The following is a 9,707-nucleotide window of genomic DNA, read 5'->3' as shown; positions in this document are numbered from 1 at the left end:
TGCTTATTATAAGTCACTTTAAATATTTTGTAAAGCAAAGTATGAAAAATTTAAATAAAACGATTCAAATTTTTACATTATGTAAATGATCTTGTAGGATGAAAGGTGGGAGCAGATGGTATAGTATAATATAATGAAAAGTACATAAGCATTAGAAAGCTCACAATAATGTTAGTTTTTATTTTGAGTTTTTAAGGTTTTTGATTTTTACGATTTTTTTTTTTAAGATTTTTATTGGGGAAGGGGAACAGGACTTTATTGGAGAACAGTGTGTACTTCCAGGACTTTTTTCCAGTCGAGTTGTCCTTTCGATCTTAGTTGTGGAGGGTGCCGTCAGCAACAAGTTGTTGTCCTTTCAGTCTTAGTTGCAAGAGGCGCACCCCACCATCCCTTGCGGGAGTGAAACCAGCAACCTTGTGGTTGAGACGATGCGCTCCAACCAACTGAGCCATCCAGGAGCTCAGCAGCAGCTCAGCTCAAGGTGCCGTGTTCAATCTTAGTTGCAGGGGGTGCTGTCCACCATCCCTAGCGGGAGTCGAGGAATCGAACCGGCAACCTTTGGTTGAGAGCCCACTGGTCCATGTGGGAATTGAACTGGCAGCCTTTGGAGTTAGGAGCACAGAGCTCCAACAACCTAAGCCACCGGGCCAGCCCCTGATTTTTAGGATTTTTGATAAAACTGCAGAATCTCCTTGAAGGGTTAATACCTGAAGGCTTTATCAGTTAGCAATTTACTGACGACGGGCTGACTATATGTGGGATCCTATACAGGAGAGAATCGTGACAAGAAAAAATACAGAAAGGGCAGGTAAGAAAGTGTCAAGGATCATCCTCATCTCACAATTTTAAACAGTGCAGCTACAACCGCAAAGATAAACCAGGGAGTATTTTACACTTTTGTTGTGCTGTTATATCAAACATGTCAGTCATGGTGACTGCCCCACCCATAGCCCTAATGAAGGGGCAACCCTAGCACTCATGGTTCTCCTCAGCAAGAGGATGGTCAACCCTCCCATGCTAGCTTAGGATACATACAAAAGATTTGCTAGTGAGCTTCATTCTGCAGCAGATGACGAAACAGGTGGAGTCATTCCCAAAATCGTATTGCTACTACAAAACTTTTTTCTCATTAAATTAGAACACCCATATCTGAGCTAAACAAAAATCTCTACTTTTTTTTCATTTTTTAAATAGGTAATACATGAATATGGTTCAGAATTCAAGAGACAATGAAAAGGTGGTGGGGGAGTATAAATTTGATGCAGTAGTCACTGAGATTTTGAAATCTGTGTATGCGATTAGTTTGGCAGTGGTGCTAGAATAGATTGGACAGAGGAAAAATTAGAGACATAGGCACCGTCAGAGAAGCCATGTTATTACCCAGGCATATGGTGACCAGGCTCAGTCTAGGTGTTGACTGAAAAATGGAGAGACAGTAGTTAATTGGTTGACTATCTTTAGAATTTAAGGATAGTTTCTGGTCCATGGCATAATTACGCTTCAGTGAACTGACTTGTAAGGTGTCTCCCCAGTCACCCTCCATATCCCCACCAACTGAGTTGTAAATCCCCTGACCCCAGATAGACTTAGCCTTAGCTTGTACTTAGCACAGCATCTAGCCACATTGTAGATGCTTAATACATGTTTCTTTAAGTGAAAAAAAAAAAAAAACCATGATAGATGAAGTTGGGTGGGGTGGATGGAAGTAGGGCAATGAGTTTAATTTTATTCAAATTGAATTTGAAGTGAAATAGTAAGATGAAAATGTGTAACTGATGACTGAAATATAGGATTGTTCCTTTAGGAAGAAGGCAGAGGACATGGGACATGAGAGTCATTAACTGACATTATCACTCAATGACCGTATGCTGCCTCCCATTTACATAGAGTAAAGATGACTTTTATTGATCAAGTTTATATGTGAGACTCCGTAACAAAGTCAGAACCAGCAAAAAAAACCCAGTCTTATGACTCCCTGTTAGGTGTTACCAAAATCTTATGTTGGCTGCTTCTCTTACAACAAACAAATCAGAAAACAAACAAAACTATGCATAGTAGACATCACCATCTCTTTTAGGTTTGTTCTTTCTTTCCCTCTCTTCTCCCTCAACTTCACCTTACTCTTTTCCTCTTTTATCATATTCCTTGTTCTCTCTTTCCTTTCCTGAGGAGCTGTGTCTCTGCCTCAGGTCTGGGACTTTCAGGGATGAGTAAACTCAGAGCACAAAGACACAACATCTCCTTACAAGGAGTAGCTCTGGTTTTTCACAGCATCTTGGGGTGGGGCCTGGGGAGACTCGGTGTCCACTGAAGAACAACACAGCTTTCATCTCTGTTGCTCTGCTATCTTTTCTTGTCCTGCTTACCCCAAGAGAATTAGACTCTTCTGTGGCCTAGATGTCACATTGGTCCTGCCCAGTGAACTCTGCTTCTGGTCTGGATTGTTGGATTTAAATACCTCATTTTTGAAGAATTTATACTTACATAAGGAAATGTTCACGATCTATGGGGGGGGGGTAGTGGGGGGAGCAAGGACAAACTATATTGACTATGGCCTCAATTTTATTTTTTTTAATTTTTACTAATCCATCTCTATTTTTGTACTCATATAAAAATGTAAGTCCTAGTGGTGGTTGGATCATGGATAACTTTATTTTTGTATTTTTTTATACTTTAATGTTTGTATGTGGAGCAGGGGGTATATGGGAAATCTCTGTATCTTCTGCTCAATTTTGCTGTGAACCTACTCTAAAAAAATAAAGTCTATTTTTTAAAAATTCGATAGCAACAAAAATATAATGAAGTAACTAGGAATAACAAAAGAACTATAAGTCCTTTATAGAAAAAAATGATAATACTGTATTAGAAGACTTTAAAGAAGACATAAGTAAATGGAGAGACATAAAATGTATATGAATAGAAAGACTCCCAATGTATCTATAGATTTAATGCAATACCATTCAAAATCCTCAACACATTTTTCATGGAGCCTGTATCAGTTAGGGTACAATCACAGAAGCAGAACCAATTATACTACTTCACATGTGACATAAAAAACTTATAATGATATACTCTCATTTCTCTCCTCCCAGATTTGTGCCACTGCAGTCATATGGCATATATATATATATATATATATATATATATATATATATATATATATATAGTGTGGGGTTTTGTATGAACCCCACACAAAATTATATCTAACAATCCATTCTCTTTAAAAAGCTCTAAGAAATAAGAAAAAAAAACATACATTTTACATTTACCCATGGAGTTATCATTTCTGGTGCTCTTTGGTACCATTTTCCTTCTGCTTCAAAGACTTCTTTAACATTTCGTCTAGTATAGGTCTATTGATGGTTAATTCTTTCAGATTTTGTAAATCCAAAAAATATTTCACCTATTTCATTTTATAAAAGATTTAAAAATTTTTTTTTAATTGAAGTGTATTGGGGTGACAATGGTTAGTAAAGTTTCAGGTGTACAACTCTGTAACACATCTATATATCACATTGTGTATTCACTACTTGAGATTATTATGCTAAACAAAATAAGTCAGACAGAAAAAGTCAAGAACCATGATTTCACTGATATGTGGGACATAAAACTGAAAACAACAAAGGAACAAGACAAACAGGACAAAATAAAGAAACAAAAACTCATAGACACAGACAATAGTTTAGTGGTTAAAAAGATATTTCGCTTACAATTTTTTTTCTATCAGCACTTTAAAGATAATTGTATTGCTTCACAGTCATCTTGCTTGCAGTGATTGAGAGAAATCTTCAGTCATGTTTTATCTTTGTCCCTCTGTGTGTGTCTTTTTTTTCTAGCTGCTTTTAAGATTTTCTTTTTGTCACTGGTTGTGGGCAATCTGATTATGATGTACCTTGGTGTAGATTTGTTCATGCTTCTTTTGCTTGATGTTTGCTGAGCTTCTTAGAACTATGGGCTTATATATTTATCAAATGTGGAAAATTTTGCCATCATTTCTTCAAATACTTTTCTATCCTCCTACCCTCCATGAACTCCAATTACAAATATATTAAACTGCTTGAAGTTGTTCCACAGCTTATTGATACTCTGTTCATATTTTAAAATTCATTTTATGTCTCTGTATGATTCATTTTGTACTGTTTCTATTGCTATTATCTTCAAGTTTACCACTCTTCTGCAATGTCTAATCTGTCTTTAATTCTATCAGTGAGTTTTTCATGTCAGATATCATAGTTTTCATCTCTCAAAGTTCTTTTGCATCTTTTTTTTTTTTGGTTACGTCTCTAATTAACGTATTTAATCTTTTTCCAGCTGTTTGGACATATGGAGTATAGTAATATTTTAATGTCTGATTATTTTATCTGCAGTTTTGGATGAGTTTCTATTGATTTATTTTTCTTATAATTATGGGTTACATATCCTGCAGCATTGACTGGCTGGTAATTTTTGATTTGGATGCCAAACATTGTTTTTACCTCTTGGGACTGCATATTTTTTTCATTCTTGTAAATAGCCTTGAGATTGATTCTGGGCCACTGTTAACGTTAGTGGGAAACAGTTGCCCTTTTAGATTTATATTTTAGATTGTAAAGTGGGACCAATTCAGCATTTATTCTAGGGCTTATTAGTCCCACATCTGAGGCATGACCTTTCTGAGTCCTCTAGACAATGTTTTATACATTCTGAGGTTTTCTAATTTAGCTGGGTGGGGCGCAGGGGAGGAGGGAGTGCACAGGTACTTTCATAGCCCTGTATGAGCACCAAGTACTATTCCCTCTAATTCTCTTGGGTGATTTTGTCACAGGCTCAGGTAGTTTCTTTATGTACATATACTCTTCAGTACTCTGAATATTTTGAAGCGAACCCTCTGCAGGTCTCAGGACTTTCTCTGTGATGCTCTCTCTCTCTCTCCTCTATCTATTCTATCCTGCAAATTCTAGCCAATCCCGGTCTCCTCCAGCTCTCAGTCAGTAACCTCAACTCAAACAGTTCACCAGGCTCTACTTGGTTTCCTTTCCCTGTGCCGTGGCCCGGAAGACTTTCTCCTGGCAGTCAGCTGGGGCAATCACAGCGCTCACTGCATCAGTTTCCATCTCTCAAAGAACATCTACCCTCTACTGCTTGATGTTTTGAAACACCTTGAAAATTATTGTTCCATATAGTTTGTTCACTTTTTAAGTTGTCTCAGACAGTAGGATAAATCTAGTTCTGTTACTCTATCCTGAAGTGGAAGCCTGACAGTTTGAGTTGATTATAATGTTAGGTAAATATCCTCAAATAAAAATTGTTACAAACCCTTTATATATATATATGTATATATGTATATATATATATCTTTATATATATATCATATACAATTAAAAAATTTTTAAATTTTGTACTATAGTCAAATCCCAAAATGAATTATTCAAATTAATAACATCATCTTAATTAATACATTAAAATGACTGACACCTTTTAGGAGGAGGGTAAGTCCTGCAGGGAACAGAAAGGCCCACAGTAGGGAAGGGATAGATAAGGGCCATCAGAGTAACTAAAGTCCCTCCCAAGAGTTAGATCTCTATAGAGACTAAGTGAAAGGCCAAGAAGAGTATCTGTTTAGTATTTTAAACCTACAAGTCTGTTTGGTAAGTATGCATACCTGGGAGATTTAATAACTATGAAAATTCAACTGAATGATATGATCTGCACTTGAGAAAAAAAAATCTCAACTGTGGAGTGTTTGTGCCTCAGAATCCCTACTATGTAATCAAGGTCAGTTGTCTACATAAAGCTAAATAAGTGTGCTGCAGTGAAACAGGGTGGGTGCCAGAAAAGTGAGAGAAAATGGGAAAAGGCAGGATTCCAGGCTCCTGGTCTTTGATAGGAAAATCTTTCCCCTTTGTCTTCTCTGATGTTGTCAGAGAGGGGGAAATCTGAGACACATCAGGAGTGAGATGAGATGCTGTGCCCTATTTTAGCTCAAAGGCTCCTTAGGAATTTAGCGTCATTCATTCTTCAGACACCCCATTTTGGAGTCGTTAACTTCACCGTCAGTGTGATGGAACTCCAGCTTCTCGTCAATGGATGCTCTTTTCCATGACAGAAAGTCCACTGAGGACATTCATAGAATTTGTCTGATAAGGCAGCACTTAGGGGCAGGTGCAGAGTTTGCCTTTAGTTCGGGAGGCCCCACAGCCTCACTATGTAGTCTCATTACACCTAAGTAATCACTGCCTTATCTGTCATTCAATTTAGGATATACTAGTGATTAAAAATATTTTCTGCCTAATAAAGCAGAATTATTTGAATGACTTTTTAATCTTAAACATTGTGATTTATGTTTCTGCAAGTACCTGAATGTTTCCGCTTAGTTTGTAATAGAAATAGAATCCTAGTAGAATATACATAGAATTTTAGAGCTGGAAAAAAAGAGCAGAGATGCTAGTCCTCTTAATTTTATGAGAATAAGAATAATATAAAATACAATATAAATATTACAAATAAAATTATAAAAACAAAATAATTATAAAAATAAATATGAAATACCACAAAATAATCTAGAAAATGATTAAGTATTTCAACTCGTCATACTCCTGTAGAGAGCAAAAATATTCCCATGAAAAAATTTAAGCTCTGAGGGCTTAGTTAATTCACCTAAAGTCAACTTGTAAGTGGTGAAGCTAGTATTCAAACTCACATCTATTTGTCTCCACTGGCTTTGGAGGCAGCTGTGATGTGGTCCTGAAGAGAAATCTGATAGCCAGTCCCATTATGTCGTGTAGCCTTTCTCATGAGATAGAGAACTGTTCTGCACACCTAGCTTGGTAATGTGAGTGCAGTGACGTGCTACATTTTGAATCAATGCTAAGCAAAGGCCAAAAGGATTTTGGGTTGTCTTTCTACTTGTTTCTGGAATCTGATCCTATTGACAGCACAATGAAAATGTACACGTTTCTTCCCCAAATCTTGAATTCTTCCAGCTTTTCCCCGGAGCCTCCTAAAATCTAGAGCAGTGTTCCTTAAAGGGTGTTATGTGGACAATTTAAATGAGTCACTCACTTGCGGGGGGGGGGGGCGGGGGGAGGGGGGTCCTTTTAAAACTATATAGACTCCTGGGTCCCACCCAGAATTATGCAGTCAGAATTTCTGGAGGGTGGAGTGAACTGGAGTTTGTGTCATTGTAAGTCTCCTGAAGATGTTCATGTACACTGAAGTTGAGAATCACTGAGATTATAGAGGAATGTCAATGACTGAGCTGCAATAGTCTGTGCCTAAGTGGTTTGAAAATAATAGAACTGAAATCATGATTAAAATCAAGTAGCCTCCAAGCAATCCTTTCTTATTCAGGAAAAAACTCTTTCAGGAGTGCAGTTTAAAAACCATCTTCAATTGCCTTTATAATTGTTTTAGTATATTATTCCAGATGCCTGATACTTTGGAAAATAGAGAAATACTGAAAGAACCAGCAATACATATATACATATTACCCTAATTCCCATTAGACAACTACTTTTAACATTTTGATATATTACCTTCCTACCTTTTCATTCTTTTTTTTTTTCCAATTTGTTTTTTCCTTGTTTGTAAGGTTGACTTAGAAATGAGCTCCTTAGTCAGAAGCAATATGTGTCAAACCTCCATTAGTACGAGGATAGTCTTATTAGCAGAAGCATCGTGGTCAGGGAAGGCAAATCCATATCCTGGTTAAGTTCTCTCCGGTGAGAACAGATTGCTGCCTCCTCCATTGTGATCAATGTACCATGAGGTAGTTTTCTGGTCTTTCTCAAGGAAAGGTGCTATGTAGAGGGCTCAGCATCAGTCTCTGCTGCTGGCAGGTCAGGGACTCAGTGACAAGGACAGCCAGACCAGCCTTAGTGAGAGGACCAGCCTTGATGAGAGAAGTCCTTGTTGGGCCCACGCATAACCTTTATCGCCATCACAGTGGCTGCTGAGCAAGCACTAAGCTAAGTGCAGAAAAAGTCTGACTGATACCCACAGAGCAGGTCATGTCCACCTGGCTATTCAGTCTCCCCCACATGGATGCCCTTTGTGAGTATTCAAGTGGGACACACACTCTTTTCACAATCTATGCTCATTCTGAAAGTTTCATCCACATACCTCTTTGCGCATCCTCTTTGTCACCAAACCTTTGTTTTTTCCTGAGTCCCCAACATTTCAGACAAACTACCCGTTGCTGTCCATTAGTCAGTGTATTTGCACTTCTGACCATCTCTCAATCCAGACAAAGTGGACAACAAAATGCATCGCTCCAAGTCCTGCCCATTGGGAGGATTTTCCATCACCACTGTCTTGCTGGGCCACCCCTGAATGAATGGGGTTGTACTGCTGCAGCATCTGCTTCCAGTTGATGCCAACATATTATGCAAAACCATCTGTAAACTAGGCCTTAGCTTTTTCTTCCTCAGTCACTTGGTGTTTGGGAACTCCCCGATGGGGCCACAGGTTGGTAGAGAGGCAACAACATGCAGGGGTAGGTGCTGCAGGAGACTGAGCCACCTGTCACGTAACATGCTTATTTCCTCAGGAGCTACCTGCACCTAATACCATTTCCACTTGATGTTGGATTGCTGATGCCTTCACCCAACCTTGTATCTTGGTGGGTCAGAAAACATTCAGCTCATCATTGGAAGTTCAGATCACATGGTCTCTAGATGTCCCAGATCAGAAGTTTAATCTCTAGCAGGACAAGTGGCAAACCAAGAGCTATTTCTGAAAACAAGTTATCAACTCCAAAACTCTAATGGTCTGTTTCTGCTAGGATGACTGTAGTTGCCTGCCTCTAAAAGGGCCCCCGATGATTCCTACCTCCTGCTATTCATGCCCTTGAGTGATCCTGTCCCCTTGAGTATGAAATGGACTAGTAGCTTGCTTCTAATGAATAGAATATGGCAGACCTAATAGGATATTACTTCTAAGATTAGGTTATAAAAAGACTGGCTTCCATTTTGGGAGTTCTGTCTCTTTCTCTCTTGTCATTCACCCTAGGGAAAGCAAGCTGCCTTGTTGTGAGAAGCCCTATGGAAAAGCCCACAGTTTATCAGCCTGAGAGGAACTGAAGCTGCCAACAACCAAAAGTGAGATTGAAGTGGATCCTTCAACCCCATTCAAGTCTTGAAATGACTAGCTCCATCGCGTATCTTAGCTTGATTGCAACCTCATAGGATGCCATAAGCCAGAACCACACAGCTAAGCTGGTCCTGTATTCCTGACCAACAGAAACTGAAGTAATAAATGTTGGTTGTTTTAAGCAGGTAAGTTTTGAAGCAATCTGTTATGCAGCAACAGATAAATATAATGACTATCTGTGGACTTCTAGTTGATCTACATAATATTGACTCTAATCAAGGAACTCATTCCTCAGCCAAAGAAGTGTATCAATGAGTTCATGTCCATAGTTTACTGGTCTTTCCAGGTATGACATCCCTCAGAAGCAGCAGAGCTGATAAAACAGACTACTGAAAATTCAGTTACGTGCCAGTTGGGAAACAACACTCTGAAAGATTAGGGCATTTTCTTATAGGGTGTGGGCTACCCTTGGAACCAGAGACTGGTACAGGGTACTCATTCTTCCATAGCCAGAATACATGGGTCAAAGGGTAGAAGTGGGAGTGGCTCCTCCTCCACTGTTACAATTAATTACAACCCCCCAAATTTTGTTTCCCATCCCTGCAACTTTGATTGCTTTTGGTTTTAGAGATGTTAAT

The sequence above is a fragment of the Rhinolophus ferrumequinum genome, chromosome 22 (genome assembly GCF_004115265.2).
Source record: "Rhinolophus ferrumequinum isolate MPI-CBG mRhiFer1 chromosome 22, mRhiFer1_v1.p, whole genome shotgun sequence".
Taxonomy (NCBI): Eukaryota; Metazoa; Chordata; class Mammalia; order Chiroptera; family Rhinolophidae; genus Rhinolophus; species Rhinolophus ferrumequinum.
Note: the sequence above shows the minus strand (reverse complement) of the source record.